This window comes from Triticum urartu, chromosome 4A (genome assembly GCF_056163025.1).
Source record: "Triticum urartu cultivar PI428250 chromosome 4A, HENAU_Tu73, whole genome shotgun sequence".
NCBI classification, from domain to species: Eukaryota; Viridiplantae; Streptophyta; class Magnoliopsida; order Poales; family Poaceae; genus Triticum; species Triticum urartu.
Window position 1 is genome coordinate 434135064 of NC_141876.1, and position 17134 is coordinate 434152197.

General features: G+C 41.3%; 1 pseudogene; it reads left to right on the forward strand.

Moving 5' to 3' along the window:
- LOC125554784 (uncharacterized) overlaps positions 1 to 6735 on the forward strand; it is a 69356-nt pseudogene extending 62621 nt beyond the window's left edge.
- Positions 6736 to 17134: the final 10399 nt, after the last annotated feature.

Consider the following 17134-nt stretch of genomic DNA (forward strand, 5'->3'; position numbering starts at 1 on the left):
TTGCCCGATGATAAGTTCAAGGACTACAAGTGATGAGATGCGCCATAACCCACACGCCCCAGGACCTGCCAAGAAGCAAGCACATTCTTGCTGAAGGAAGAACCCTGGAAGAGGATATACCTTTGTCGACAGACGATTTTATAGGAGTTTACGCAAAACCTGAGAGTTGTGAAGGAACGATAGATGTTTGTCTGGCTTACAGAATCTATGGATATATCCGAACTTGGTTCGTCGACAAAAGAAATTCTGCAATGCTTGTGAGGATGACCGAGTGTTAGAATGCGAGATTCGCTAAACCGTATACAAGGTAATGATTTGGGTGCGGGATGGATTGATCACCATACCGACTTACTCTTATTGTTCGCCTTGATATATGGGATGGTAAATCTGAGTGACTTACCTATAGTAGAGAGACGACGATCAAAACCCTGTTTAAACCTTAGAATGGTATAAGAAATTTTTCCCTTGTACAAGGCAGCTTTTGCCAACCGTAGGTTATATGGTGAGGATCAACCAGACCCATTTCCTGCAGAAGGAACCATAAATTGTTGACCACCATGAGATATCGATAGTTGTTTAGTTTTGGCGCCAGACCCGTCAGCTAAGAAGACCCAGTCACAGAAGAACCTTACCAAGATGAAAGACAGAAGAATTGAGGAAAAGGTTATGCCACTACCGAAAGAGCCCAGATAAGGAATTATCCTGAAAATCTGAGAAGACCGACACTGTTAACAATATGGATGAAGTATATGAGTTTGATGGAACCGTAACCATGCTTCTAAGGGTGGTAGCACCCCAGACCCCGGAGACGATTGATGAAATTTTGAAGAGACCCCGAACCTAACCTATTTCTTTCTAGCCTCTCCGAATCTCGAGGACGAGATTCCTTTTAAGGGTGGTAGGTTTGTAACATCCTAAAATTCTAAATTTTGGAATGTTATACTAAATAGATAGATTTGATTGATTGTTTGTTTGATTGTGTGAAAGTGAGTGAATTCGAAACTTTTTGAAAGTTAAATGAGAGGGAATAAAAGGACTTTCCCAAACTTCCATATTTGCTTTCTGATCTCCATGAATTCAAATTCTTTCAAATACAAAACCCTTGAGCGAAGATGATATGACTTCTTCCATTTAAATTAAATGAAAGGGTATTTGAAAATAATTGAATTTCATTTGCAAATATTTCAATTCATAAAATTCATGCAACTCAATGATTTTCATGAGAGAAGATAAAATGACTTCTTCAAATTATATGAAATATGAGTTGGGGATTTTGTTATTTTCATATTTGAGTTCTCTCAAATTTTGCGAATAGGATCATATGATTTTAATTATTTTATCATCAATTATTTCTATTACAAAAATATGAGAGAGGGAATAAAATGACTTTCCCAAAATAAAGAAATATTGAGGATTTAATAATAAAATCAAATAAGATTTTATTTTGGAGTTTTTCGGCATTTTATTTGAATTTAGGAAAAATGTGTGTTTTTCGAAATTGCATTTAGGCCCCAAATAAATGTTCACCTTGTGCGGCTTGATTTTAGAAGCCCGAGAAATTTATTTCGGGATTTTTGGAGTCCGTTTAGTATTTCTTTTATTTGTTTTTCTGCGCACAATAAAAAAACACGAACCGACTTTGGGCCGTACCCGAACGGGACTCCGCCCGGGGGCAGCCTTTAAATAGCCGCCGCCCGAGCCGCCCCAGCCCACCATAGCTGCTGCCAACCCTAACCCTAGCCGTGCCTCGATCCACGCGCCCGTCGGAGCCACCGCCGCCGCCGACCCACCTCCCGAGGTAAAAAAAAGGGGGAAAAAGTCACGGTTTTATTTTTTTAGTTTCGTTTTTTAATAGATCGGTTTTTCTGGTTTATTTATTTAGCGAGCGTTCGTCCATTCGTTCGTTCTAGCGAACATTCGTCGCTTTTCTTTTTCTCGGATTAAATCCGTGATTTTTCTGATCGCGATTCTTTATTCGATTTTCGTTTTAGTATAACTTTTTGCTCGTTTATCGGAATCAGGCGATTCAAGCGCCTGGAGTTTCGTCTCGAAACCCTCTATCCGTTTAACCAACTTAAACAAGTTTTTGACACTGTAAAAATTGCCCTAGATCCAGAATAGTAAATGAAGCTTGTTTCTTTTGCCGTTTGACTTTCGTTGCTTCGTTTGAGTTGATTCTTTTTGCAAATCGAAGCTCTTGACCTAAACTTTCTGATAAGGCCAAATTCATATAATTTTGGTACTATTAGAAATTGTTTTATGTTGCAAGAGTTATTTGCTTGGTTTTGATGTTTTCCGAATTGTCTTCTTCGATCTTTCTGATACTTGAGTGATTGCTTATGTGTGGTTACTATTGCTTGCTCACGATAGATTGACCGGAGTGTGATGAGTAGATCTATCAAGAGTTTTGAGTGCGAATCATTTTCATCAACATTGCAGGCAAGTTCACACTTTGATCATATCCCTTTCATACCCAGGTTTTATGCATTAGCTTCACCCTCAAACATTGCATGAGTAGGATTGATAACATGTGGGTATTGGGAAGTAGTTGATGAGGTAGGAACCTATTGCCCTGCATTCAAACCTTGGGAGTCACTTTTACGATATGCTTACATTGCCATGCTATGCTCGTAGACGTGGATTGGGTTTTGAGAGTATTCATGACAGATGTGAGATTGTTAATTAATGGTTTACTTAAGGTGGCAACTTAAACACACATCTGGGTGGATCGAGGCACCTGGGTATTCCAGGATTGCCTGTCTAGGCACCTGGGTAGACCAGGATTGCCTGTTTTGTTTGGACCGCCACCCAGGCTCAAAGGGATCATGAGATTTTTCATACTAGAAACTTCCGTGTGCAGCCACAAGCTATTATGGGCTCTAGCATAGTTGATTAAGTCATGCGAACTCTTACAGGGTAGACTAGCAGATGTAGGGGAAAGTAGGTGTAACGGTCTATCCATCGTAAGGTGCTAGCGCTTCTGAAAGACTATGTCTCGGTTATCCGTCTTCTCAAACACCATGTAGTACGAGAAACCAAACAGAGGCGATCGAGTCTTGTGGGGAAAAGTGCGCAAACCTCTGCAGAGTGTACAAACTAATCATGATTAGCCGTGTCCCTGGTTATGGACAACTTGAGTATCTAGTACTTGGATTATCATGTGAATCTCATAATGTTACTTTAAATTAATTTTGTTGGGTTTAATGATGTTACTTAATTGGGATTGAGAATGCTGCCAACCATTCTCAATGTTTAACAACCACCATGATAGTTAAATAAAATTTATTCTTTTGCAGTAGGGAAAAATTGACTTTTCGCAAAAACCTTATAACCATAGAGCTTTTTCACCAGCCAAATATGCATGTAGTGATAGCCTTTATTCATCATTTTCTATGGTGTGAATTTGCCAGTACATTCAATGTACTGACCCTTTGTGGCTGCAACGTCTCATGTTGCAGGATTATCTTACGACGAGTAAGAGATATGTTAGGGTTACGATTTCTACACTCAACTTTGCCGTTGGTGTTGATGGGAATCCAAAACCTTGTTACTTCCGCTATTTGGATTTAGGTAATAGTATTTACGTTACTTATACATGTGATTTACCTCTGTTATAAATCCTCGAGTACTGTGTGTGTCAGCATACCGATCCAAGGATGACACTTAAGCACAGAGACTTGATCCATTCGGGTCGGGTCGCTACAGTGTCGAACCCAACGAGGAGCTAAAGGCAGAACAAATATTCCCTCAAGTTCTATCGACCACCGATACAACTCTATGCACGCTTGATGTTCGCTTTACCTAGAACAAGTATGAAACTAGAAGTACTTTGTAGGTGTTGTTGGATAGGTTTGCAAGATAATAAAGAGCATGTAAATAAAAAGTAGGGGCTGTTTAGATAAATACACAACTAAGTTAGATTTAGTAGAGAGCTTGTTGTTACGAGAAAGTTATTTGTCCCTAGGCTATCGATAACTAGACCGGTAATCATTATTGCATTTTTATATGAGGGAGAGGCATAAGCTAACATACTTTATCTACTTGGATCATATGCACTTATGATTGGAACTCTAGCAAGCATCCGCAACTACTAAAGATCATTAAGGTAAAACCCAACCATAGCATTAAAGCATCAAGTCCTCTTTATCCCATACGCAACAACCCCCTTACTCGGGTTTGTGTTTCAGTCACTCACGCAACCCACTATAAGTGAATCATGAACGTATTGCAACACCGTACAGCGGGGATCCCTCACGCTTGCGCGACACGGAGAGCACCATAGGACAGCACCAATAATAAAACATGCAACTCAAACCAATCTTGATCATCAAATAGCCCATAGGACAAAACGGATCTACTCAAACATCATAGGATAGCCATAAATCATTGGGAAATAATATATAGTGTTGACCACCATGTTTAAGTAGAGATTACAATGGGTAAGAGAGAGGTTACACCGCTGCATAGAGGGGGGAAGAGTTGGTGATGATGGTAGTGAAGTTGTTGGTGAAGATTGCGGTGATGATGATGGCCCCCGGTGGCACTCCGACGCCACCAGAAGCGAGGGGGAGAGAGCCCCCCTCCTTCTTCTTCTTCCTTGGCCTCCTCCCTAGATGGGAGAAGGTTTTCCCCTCTGGTCCATGGCCTCCATGGCAAGGGAGGGGCGAGAGCCCCTCCAAGATTGGATCTGTCTCTCTGTCTCTCTCTCTCTTTCTGCGTTCTGAGATTCTTCCCTTTCACCGTTTCTTATATTCTCGAAGATCCGTAACTCCGATTGGGCTGAAATTTTAACACGATCTCTATCTGGATATTAGCTGTCTTGCGGCAAAAGAAGGGCATCAACCGCCTTACAGGGTGGCCACGAGGGTCAGGGGCGCGCCCCCATGCCTCGTGGCCCCCTCGGGCATCGTCTCGCGTGGATTTTCCTTCCCAAAAATCATATATATTCCAAAAAAATCTCCGTCAGTTTTTATCCCATTTGGACTCCGTTTGATATGATATTCTGCGAAACAAAAAACATGCAACAAACAGGAACTGGCACTGGGCACTGGATCAATATGTTAGGCCCAAAAATAGTATAAAAAGTTGCCAAAAGTATATAAAAGTTGTAGAATATTGGAATGGAACAATCAAAAATTATAGATACGATGGAGACGTATCAGAAAGCCATGTCATAGTTGATTTATGCCTTGGATTGTGGGTTTTGGTTACATTCCAATGTGCATGACCTTGACATTATTCAGGTAAAAAAAGTGCTCCCAAAAAAGGATCACACAAGTGAGAAACGAGACAAGAAAAATGAAATTGGTGGAAAGATATGCTTATATTTAGATTGGGCATTCTTAAGGCCTCGTTTGTTTCAGCTTCAAGGACCAAATTCATCTTTACAAAAAGTTGAATCTCAAATGAACAACTATTTCAAATCAGTTCGCCAGTCAAGCCAAAATTAGATTCACGCCATTTTTCATGTACTTTCCTAAAGCACATCCTCGCATACTTCAATCGCAAAGCTAATTCAGCTTTGCTAATGAAGCGAATCCATTGCTGATTGAGCAGAATTTGGAGCTGAAACGAACATGGCCTAAGATTTCTAGCCAACATAAGGTTTATATTTCCTTGCATGCTCTTCTGTCAGGTTTATCAACGTTGATCGGGCAGTTGGTTTCTTTTGCATCTTGAGTAATTATAGTTTTTACAAATTTCATTTTCTTATAGGTGCAGGAACCAGAAAACTGCATTAGTCCAAACAATGGAAGGAAAGATGGAGATGGTGAAGATCTAAATCCCCTCTCTGTATTCCACCCACCATTTATGAGTGAGAGTTGTTGGTCTTCCCAGTGCCCAAGTAGTAGTAATGGTAAGTTTGCAACACTTCATATACTGCAATTTCTACCTCCCCCTTTGACATTTTGCATTCTAGCGATTAACATGGTTGTATTGGCAGGTAGTATAATAGGGCGGTCTTCTTTTGAAGTGAATTACATCCCAATGAATATCATGACCAAAAATGCTGAACTGGTCTACATGGATGTAAAAATGATGGATTTGACATCTTTTAAATCAATAGATAGTTTAGACATCTTTGGTATCAACAAAGTTTCGGAAAAATCGAAAGGCACGAACAAGGATTACATTGAATATATCCTAAACAGTGCCAACCTTACCAAAGATGAATTAGAGAAACTATTGTGTAAACAGGAGGGGTCGGCTTTGGATCCTCTACTCTTTCACAAATTGGAGGAAATGAATATACATATAGAATGGAAGAAACCTCTGGATGACTGCATGTATAGACGGTTGTTGTTTGACTGCGTGAATGAATGCTTTGAGATGAGATGTCTCACTTACTCTTGGGAAGGGTATGTAGCATGGAGCAAAGGGATGATAGAAGCGAGCAGATGCCTAGAAACTATATTCTACAGTGAGATCAACGTCTGGAAGAGTATGGGCGAGAGGACGCATGGTGAGCTTGTGGAGAAGGACATCACCACTGGCTTGAGCAAAAAGGAGCTTGTGGAGGGCATTGTGCATCACAATGATGCAAAGACTGTGCGTTTCAACCTCTCTCTTGACAAATATTTAAATGGGCTTTTGGAGAACAACATGAGCAGTGAACTGGGCAAATGGGGTGATTTCTGTGTGGAGGCGTTAGAGGTCAGCGAGGAGGTGGAGAGGGACATACTTAGCTCGTTGTTGGATGAGGTGATCGACGACATTTGCGCGGGATGGCGTTAGAGGCGTTAGTTTTCAATTTTTGACCTTGTTTTCTCATTTTCCATTTAGTTATATCCATCTCAATTGAATAGGCCTATTAAGACTTGTCGTTCACAACTAGATAATTATATATTTCATTCCAAAAGTGAATGTTATTTATGGTCCCATGGTTGCACATGAGTTTCGATTGTGATCACAACTTGTAACTCTGAAGCCTAGAAGTAATGCAAATCTCAGTAACTATATTTATTTATTTTGGCAATTTCTATTTGCGCTTGTTCTTATCTGGGATTTCTACTTGTGTTAGTTTTTTTATCAAGGATTTCTACTTGTGCTAGTTCAAAGCCAAACTCGCATATATATGGTGCATATAGATTTACCAGGGAGTCAATGTTGTGCCTCGCACATTGCTGCGTAATAGACCTGTAATGTAACTGTAAGCATCAATATAATGTGGCTTTCATAAATCCCAATGTTGCATTGCATTATGACACAATCAAATCTTTTGAGGGTGTGCCAACATGTCAAGCTGGATTCATGATATGCTAGAAGCGAGGCAAGGGACGTATAACTGACTACATTATTTGTTAGACTCGTTTGTTCAGATCATGATATCAACTAGATCCAAGGCCTTGCTATGTGGCCATTCTCTACATGTATGATTCCCTAGAAAAACATGTACATGTATGACTATTATTTTTTCACGGGAATGAATTTATTCTTTCAGGTCTGATATATAAGAAAATCTCTAGGCTTCAGTCCAAGCGTTAAAATAGGCATGGAGTAGGTGCAGAAAAGAACCATGACATGTTTTAGATTAAATCCATTCGCATAATCGAAAACATCATGTGTGAAAAAGTGAGTACAAAATGTGACGGTTTTCCCTTTCATTACAGTTTCCCCACTCAGAGGTCAACCATAGTGCAGTACTGAGTTCATAACATTATTTTTAGCTAAGACCTCACCAAGATTTAGGCTCGGACTCAGTAACTTTTTCTCGAAAAGATGACTTAGTTCTTGTTTCTCAAAAACAAAGATGACGCTGTTCGGTGATCCTATTTGGCGTGTAGGTCGGGGAATAGTGAGGTATCACATTGCTTCCTATTTGACGCTTATAGTATTGTTTGCATACCCCCTCCCACGATAGATTCTTTTAAAGTCGGACCATGTAAGGCATGAAAAGGAAGTTCCCTTTCCCGGTTTTGGGAAGGTCCCACAAGCTTCATTGGCTAGTTTTGGGAAGCTTCTGTAACCTTCCGGACGTTTTTTTGGGGGGGGGGGGGGGGGGGGGGGGTTTGGACCGTATTTTGTTCAGTTTTATTTTCCCATTTTTGGACCGGATTTAGAAAAAATTTCCCTTTCTCGAAAATGAATGATTTTTTCTCAAATTTGACTTTAATTCATGAATCATTTTTGAAACACGTGAACTTTTTTCAAATCCATATTCTTTTTGAATCTGTGAACCTTTTTTATATGCACGAATATATTCAAATCCACAAACATTTTTTAAATTTACCATTTGTTTTCGAAATCAAAGGACTTTTTTCTAAATCCTTCTTTTTTGAAAATCCATGAACTTTTTCCAACTTCACGAACGTTTTCAAAAATGAAAATATGTTTTCATATTCGTGATGCCTCTTAGGTTTCAGTCCAACCGTGAGCGAGGGCAGAAAAGCGGCGCTGGAGGACACATATATGAGCTCTTAGGTATGGCGTACTCTCGTGATGCCTCTATGTATAGTTAGGACGGCCCGACTACCTCACCTTTCCGGTTTGTGGAAAGTTCTGGAACCTTACTAGGTTTTTCGTGTGTTTTTACTTTCATTTTTGCTTATTCTTTCCTTTTTCTTTTTTATTTATGCTCAACTTGACTAATATTTTGTAGAATCTGTGAACTATTTTGAAATTAGTGAACATTTTTTGACATTCGGCATATTTTTTCAAATCATGACCATTTTTTAAAATTGTGAACATTTCTTCAAATTAGTATTTTTTCCAAATTCACTAACAAAATTTAAAAACCCGGATTTTTTTAAATCACAAAGATTTTTTTCAAATTCATGACCAATTTTTAAAACATGGGAATTTTTTCAAATTAACAATTTTTGAAATTTGAAAGATTTTCAAATTCACTACTCCATCAGATCCATAACAAGTGTCATGGTATTAGTTCAAATTTGAATTAAAACCACAACATTTATTATTGATCAGAGGGAGTCACATTTTATGAAATCCAAGTACATTTTTTCAAATTCGTTAACAATTTTCGGATTCCAGGACATTTCTCAAAATCATGAACATTTGTAAAATTCTTTAAACTTTTCAAATTCATGAAATATTTTTGAAATCTGGGAACATTTTTCAAATTCACAAACATTACTTGAAAAACCAGAGCATTTTTTCAACTACATGAATGATATTTGAAATTCGAAGCATTTCTTTATATTCGCGAACAATTTTTGAATTCGTGAGCAAATTTTAACATTTCACAAAATCATGATGAATTCGGTTATTTTTATAAATTCGTGAATAAACTTTGAAAATGTGTACCATTTTTAGAATTCGCCAACTTTTTCCTGAATTCGTTAACATTTTTCAAAAGTCTGAACGTTTTTTCAAATACACAAAAAAATCATCAAATTCATGAATACTTTTTTAAGTCCATGGACATTTATATAATTTCGAAAAAATAATTCATTTTTTTGGAAACTTTGAACATTTCTTAAAGAAGCAAAAAAACACAGAATAATAAAAAAACAGGGGAGCCCCGCCGGGCATATGGGCTGGCCAAAAAATAGGGTGGCCGAAGGGGTTCTGAGCGATTCCTCAATAGGTGGTCCCAGCTTTGTTCTCTGCATCGTATCACGGTGATACAAAGACGAGACGTCCTGCTTGGCGCCTTATGTGCTAGTTGTTGGAAAGAAGAAAAAAAAAAAGAACAAGCGCTCACGTGTCGGTTTGCAGTTGACTAGTCGATCGTTCATCGGTCTACATTGACTTTTTAGAAAAAAATAAATATGAAGAAAAACATCTTAAAATACGGAAAACATTACACCAATGTTTTAAATATTGTGAATTTGCAAAAGTTCATCAAATTAGAAAAAAAATCATATATTTGGAAAGAGTTTAAAATTTTAGACAAAAAACACAAATTTGACAAAAAAACATAAAATTCAAAAGAAAAATCTCGAATGTACAACATGAATTTGTAAAAACTTCAGGGTTTTGAAAAAGTTTAAGAATTAAAAAACTGAACAAATATGAATTCAAAAAAGTTCACAAACTTAAAAAAACTTTGAGATTTGTAAAAAGTTCACGAATTTTAAAAATGTACTAAATTCATAAAAAGGGTGATGAAGACACAAAAACAAAAAACAAAAACGGAGTGAAATAACCTTAAAAGGAAAAAAATACCAAAGACAAGTAGGAAATAGCAAAGGAAAAAAACTCTAGTCCAGAAGCTTTCAAAAGCTTCTCAAAAACCAGGCTAGAATATTTGGAAGCTTCAAAACTGTAACACCCGGATAATTAAGCTATAGTAAACCGTTGATAATGATGCCATGTCATCGGTTTTACTGTTCCTAGAAATCATTTTGATTCAAACAGGTTCAAATTCAAATTTAAAATAAAGTCAAAAACAAAAGTTTGCAAATGTCAACACTAAAATGTGCAAACTGTCGAAAATAATTCAGAAGTATTATTGGTGAAGAAACCAGGTTTTTATAAAATGTTTAAGTGCTCAAACATAATTAAAGCAGTGGCATTCACAATTAATTAAATGCCTTTTCTAATTTATAAAATTTCAAACTAATTTATTTGAGTCCCAAACTTTTTGTGGTAGTGGGTTAAAATAAAACACTAATTTAGGTGTTGTTTAGATTTTTTGAAAAACTAATTAAGTAGTAAATAAAATAGTAAAGCAAATAAACATAAAAGTTAAAAAAAAGCAAGGCAATAAGAACTAACAAAACCCCCTTCCCCCGTAGGCCTAGTGGCCCATCTCGCCACACCCAACCAGGCCGGCCCACATACCCCCTCCCTCCTCCTCCTCCTGTTAGGGGGGGGGGGGATCGTGGAGGCCATCGCCATGGCCACCGGCCACCGGCCACGCGCTGGGCATCCACGACGCCACCCCCCCTACAAAACCCACTGCACCCCCGTGCGCCCTAACCCTAGCCCTACCTCTCCCCTCGCCCCTCCCTCTCGCGTCCCCATCTTGCTGTGGCCGCGCCTGTGGACGCCGCGGTCATCGCTCGACGCCGGATGCCTCCGCATCGGACCACCTCCCCGCCGCCTCGTCTTCCTCGACCTCCTCCCCGCTGGACCTCACCGAGCCTCGACGCCCCTCTCCCCACGACGGTCGTGAGAAACTCCCTCCCCTCTCCGCTCCCTTCGCCCGCGCATCCCCTACCGCCCCTGGTCCCAGGCAGGAGGCCTTGCCTCTTCGATCGTTGATGTTTGTGCTAGCCTTCTTAAGGCAAAACTTATTTAACTTATGTCTGTACTCAGATATTGTTGCTTCTGCTGACTAGCATGTGTATCGAGCTATGTATTCAAGCCCTTGAGCCCCCTAGCTTGTAATATGGAGCTTGTATGACTTTCATTTGTATTTAGAGTTGTGTTGTGATATCTTCCCGCGAATCGTCGATCTTGATCGTACATGTTTGCGTATATGATTAGTGTACGGTCGAATTGGGGGCGTCACAAGTTGGTATCAGAGCCGACTGCCTATAGGAACCCCCTTTCCAACTCCTTGGCCGAAGTTGAGTCTAGTGTTTAAAAAACATTTTACTAACATGTCTGTGTGGCTTACGGACCCATGTCGCCAATGGGTGGTATTAGGATCTTTTATTCCTCGTCTATACTCTGGGACTCTGATCTCTTCTTAATTCGGGTTAAATGATTTTGCTAAATCTAACATTAGGATCTCGTGATCACATCCACCCGGAGATTTGTATTACCCCTTACACGAATTGAGGGCCAAGATCCGCTTCGCATTGTTCACTGACCGCAGGATCCTCTTATCAAGGGCACCTTGCGTTGTCACTTGTAAACCCCTCGCTCCAGTGGTTTTTCTCCAACATTGATGTAGCCTTTGTTATGTCCCATTGATGTATCCCTCCATCGCGTGCATGCGTGCCACCTAATATGTCTATGGTGTTTCTCTTGTCTGAACTCATATGAAAAGAGTGTAATTGGTTCCGTACATGTACCAGTATGTCTTCAATGACTACTGCCTTGTACATACCGCGCCTTTGCTCATTGTTTAGGTTACCTCATGAATGACTCCATGCACTTGCTCCACCGCTTGCAAAACTACCCCCTGTTGCATTTAAGCCGAATGGTTAGACCCACTGGTCATGGTCGTGCTGGCGACAATCCACCACCTCCCGAATACATGGCCGAAATGATACAGCAGTTGAGCTGAATCGCCGGTTCATGGAAGAAGTCATGGCTCAGTTCCGGTGACCCAATATGAATCAGCAACCCGCCCCAGTGACTTTGCATGACTTTGCGTGTCTCAACCCTGTCTTCTGCCGTAGCTCAACTCAGCCACTTTGATGCCGATGACTGACTCCGTGACATCACCTTCAGGCTAAAGTCTGCTGATGTAGCCCCTGCCAGCTATGTCACCTTCACGGCATATTATCTGAAGGGGGCCACTATTCAATGGTGGGACAGCCACAGGCGTACCCTACCTGCTGGAACAGTCATCACTTGGCCGAAATTCCAAGCTGCATTCTGCGGGCCAATGTTGAACCACCATGGTTAGTCACAACGTCCCCGTTGAAATTGAAGGGTTGGAATTCCATGTTTCCCCCATCGTCTTGAAGTCGTCCAATATCGACCTCATTCTGGGAATGGAATGATTGAAAACACATACCGCTTCAATCATTTGTGCCACTAAAACCGTCCATATACTACATCCATGAAATGAGATAGTGAGCTACCATGCTCATCTTGTTCCAAAAGCTGATGCGCAAATTTATTCCTTGAATGTGTGAAACGCTTCTCCTTTTGTGAGAATTGAAAGCGTTACATCGAAGTCTGAAGTATCTGTCCAGTCCGCGTTCTCGATCAAGTTGAACGTCACGACCGTCAGAGGGCTATCAAATTACTTAGAGTTCAGTGCTCAAATCCTTCTGAAGATGAAGCCACTTGGGAACGCGAGGACCGCCTTCATGATGAATACCCCGCTTTTGTTTCAGTCTACCTCCTAAAATCTCAGGACGAGATTTCTTGTACTGGAGGACATTTGAAACGCCCAGATAATTAAGCTACAGTAAACCCCTAATAATGATGCCATGTCATCGGTTTTATTGTTGCTAGAAATCCTTTTGAGTCAAACCGGTTCAAATTCAAAATTTAAAATACAGTCAAAAACAAAAGTTTTCAAATGTCAAAACTAAAATTTGCAAACTGTGGAAAATAATTCATAAGTATTATTGGTGAAGTAACCAGGTTTTTTATAAAAAATTAAGTGCTCAAAAATAATTAAAGCAGTGGCATTCACAATTAATTAAATTCCTTTTATAATTTATAAAATTTCAAACTAATTTATTTGAGTCCCAAACTTTTTGTGGCAGTGGGTTAAACTAAAACACTAATTTAGGTGTTGTTTAGATATTTTCTAAAAACTAATTAAGTAGTAAATAAAATAGTAAAGCAAATAAACATAAAAGTTAAAAGAAAAATAAAAAGCAAGGCAATAAGAACCTAACAAAACCCCCTTCCCCCGGTAGGCCTGGTAGCCCATATACATAAAAAGCAAGGCAACCAGGCCGGCCCACATACCCCTCCCTCCTCCGCTGTTGCCCGCCCGCGCTAGCCCCGCGCCGGCCGCCCCGTAGTGTCGTGCTCACCGCAGCCACCCTGCCCATGAGTCACGCCGCCGTTGCCATGTTGGCCGCCTCAACCGCGCCCTCGCCGCTCACCTCCTCCCGCACCTGCCACAGGCGGCTGGCCTCGCCGTGGCCACGGCCCCTCGCTGGCCGCCGCCCGGTTCCGCCCCGCACTGCCTAGTCGGGCCGGCGTCCACGCCCGCCCGTTAACCCGCCCCGCCCTGCTGGCTTGTGCCACTGGCCTATGGGCCCCCACTGCTCTGTTTAAAGAAATAAAAAACTATAATTAACTTGATTAATTTTTGCTTAATTAACTTAACAGTAGTTAACCTGCTAATTAACTACCTAATTTGCAATTAGTTAGGTGAGTTTATGACATGGGGCCCCACCCTTGTTGACCAGTCAAACATTGACTGGTCAACTAGGACCCGCTGGCCCACCTGTCAGTCACTGGTACACTTTTGTGTATCCTATGCTGGGTGCCCCTAGCAATTTAGTCTTTTATTTTTGAATTGCTAATTATTTCAGAAAATTGCTAAAACTTTAGAAATTTGTAGAAAATAATCCGTAACTCGGATGAAAAAGTTTTATATATGAAAGTAGCTCAGATAAATATGACGAATCCGAATACGCTCTCTGTTCATCTGTCACGTGCCCCTAACATAGCGAACATGCAACCGTCCCCCTTCGTTTCATCTGTCCAAAAATACCAAACTTTGGGAAAACATTCCTGGATGTTTTCCCCCTTAGCCGGTATCGTGTAACACTGCGTTAGAACACCCCTAGCTTTGCTTGTAGTCATGTCATGCATATGTGTGCTTTGTATTTACTGTTTCTTCCCCCTCTTCTTCTCCGATAGACCCTGAGACCGCTGTTGATGCCCCTGTGATCGACTACGTCACTGACGACCCTCCTTCCTTTTGAGCAGAGCTTCCAGGCAAGCAACCCCCCTCCTTGATCATTCCGATATTGCCCATGCATTCTCTCTCATGCTTGCATTAGATTTTGCTACTATTATTGTTTGCTCCTATTCTGATGCATAGCCTGCATTTGTAACCTGCTATTGTACCTTACCTGCTTATCCTAAATTTCTTTGTATAGGTTGGTTAGTGATCCATCAATGACCCCTCACCTTGTCCCAGTTGCCTCGGCTTGATGACCGATGACTTGATCAACGTGATCGACGTCCACATCCCGACACATCACCACACACCCCTTACTTGTATGACTTTGCAGAGCTACTATCGGGTGCCGAGGGTTATACCTCGTAATGCACTCCTGATGATAACTCTGTAGTCTAGCTATTCGGTCATGGTCATCGAGGGTGATTCCTCCTTCACCACTCCCGATACGACTCTGTCATGTAACCCCTCAAGTGTGAACCTCGAGGGTGATTCCTCATATGTTCACCTTGATGATTACATCGAGTGGAATCCATCGAGGGCGATTCCTCGGATTTTCCCCTTGATGTTTTGGACACACGGTTACCTTGACTTTACATCAGACCATTATGAAAGTTGGGCGGGCCTAGTGAGCACCCGCAAGAGATACTTGTGAAAGTCGAGCGGGCCCGGAGAGCACCCGCGAGATGTTACGTGGCAGCTGGCTATTTAGCGGTATCACTCAGGAGGGGTGGTAGCTCCGGACTTGTCCTGACAGCCGTCACTTCTTTTAATTGTTAATGCACTAATAGGTTTGGGTATTTGATCTGAGTTGGCCCCTGGCCTATATGTTGGGGAACGTAGTAATTTCAAAAAAATTCCTACGCACACGCAGGATCATGGTGATGCATAGAAACGAGAAGGAGAGTGTCTCCATGTACCCTCGTAAACCAAAAGCGGAAGCGTTAGCACAACGCGGTTGATGTAGTCGTACGTCTTCATGATCCGACCGATCCAAGTACCGAACGTACGGCACCTCCGAGTGCAGCACACGTTCAGCTCAATGAAGTCCCACGAACTCCGGTCCAGCAGAGCTTCACGGGAGAGTTTTGTCAGCACGACGGCGTGATGACAGTGATGATGATGTTACCGATGTAGGGCTTCGCCTAAGCACCGCTACGATATGATCGAGGTGGATTATGGTGGAGGGGGGCACCGCACACGGCTAAGAACAATGGCAACTTGTGTTTCCATGGGGTGCCCCCTCCCCCATATATAAAGGAGTGGAGGAGGGGGAGGGTCGGCCCTCTACTATGGCGCGCCCTGGGGAGTCCTATTCCCACCGGGAGTAGGATTCCCCCCCCCTTCCATGTAGTAGGAGTTGGAGAGAAGGAAAGGGAAAAGAGAAGAGAAGGAAGGAGGGGGCGCCGCCCCTCCCCCTAGTCCAATTCGGACTAGGCCTTGGGGGCGGACGTGCAGCCTCCCCACTCTCTTTCCCCTAAAGCCCAATAAGGCCCATATACTCCCTGGCAAATTCCCGTAACTCTCTAGTAATCCGATAAATACCCGAACCACTCAGAACCTTTCTGATGTACGAATATAGCCTTCCAATATATCGATCTTTACGTCTCAAACATTTCGAGACTCCTCGTCATGTCCCTGATCTCATCTGGGGCTCTGAACAACCTTCGATACATCAAAACACATAAACTCATAATACCGATCGTCACCGAACGTTAAGCGTGCGGACCCTACGGGTTCGAGAACTATGTAGACATGATCGAGACTCATCTCTGGTCAATAACCAATAGCGGAACCTGGATGCTCATATTGGCTCCTACATATTCTATGAATATCTTTATCGGACAAATTGCATAACGGTATACGTTGTTCCCTTTGTCATCGGTATGTTACTTGCCCGAGATTCGATCGTCGGTATCTCAATACCTAGTTAAATATCGTTACCGGCAAGTCTATTTACTCATTCCGTAATGCATCATCCCGCAACTAACTCATTAGTCACATTGCTTGCAAGGCTTGTAGTGATGTGCATTACCGTGAGGACCCAGAGATACCTCTTTGACAATCGGAGTGACAAATCCTAATCTCGATCTATGCCAACTCAACAAGTACCATCGGAGACACCTGTAGAGCACCTTTATAATCACCCAGTTACGTTGTGACGTTTGGTAGCACACAAAGTGTTCCTTCGGTATTCGGGAGTTGCATAATCTCATAGTCAGAGGAACATGTATAAGTCATGAAGAACGCAGTAGCAACAAACTAAACAATCATCGTGCTAAGCTAACGGAATGGGTCAAGTCAATCACATCATTCTCTAATTATGTGATCCCGTTAATCAAATGACAACTCATGTATATGGCTAGGAAACTTAACCATCTTTGATTCAACGAGCTAGTGAAGTAGAGGCATACTAGTGACACTATGTTTGTCTATGTATTCACACATGTACTAAGTTTTCGATTAATACAATTCTAGCATGAAATAAACATTTATCATGATATAAGGAAATAAATAATAACTTTATTATTGCCTCTAGGGCATATTTCCTTCAGTCTCCCACTTGCACTAGAGTCAATAATCTAGTTCACATCTTTATGTGATTAGTTCACATCTCCATGTGACTAATGCCCAAAGGGTTTACTAGAGTCAATAATCTAGTTCACATTGCTATGT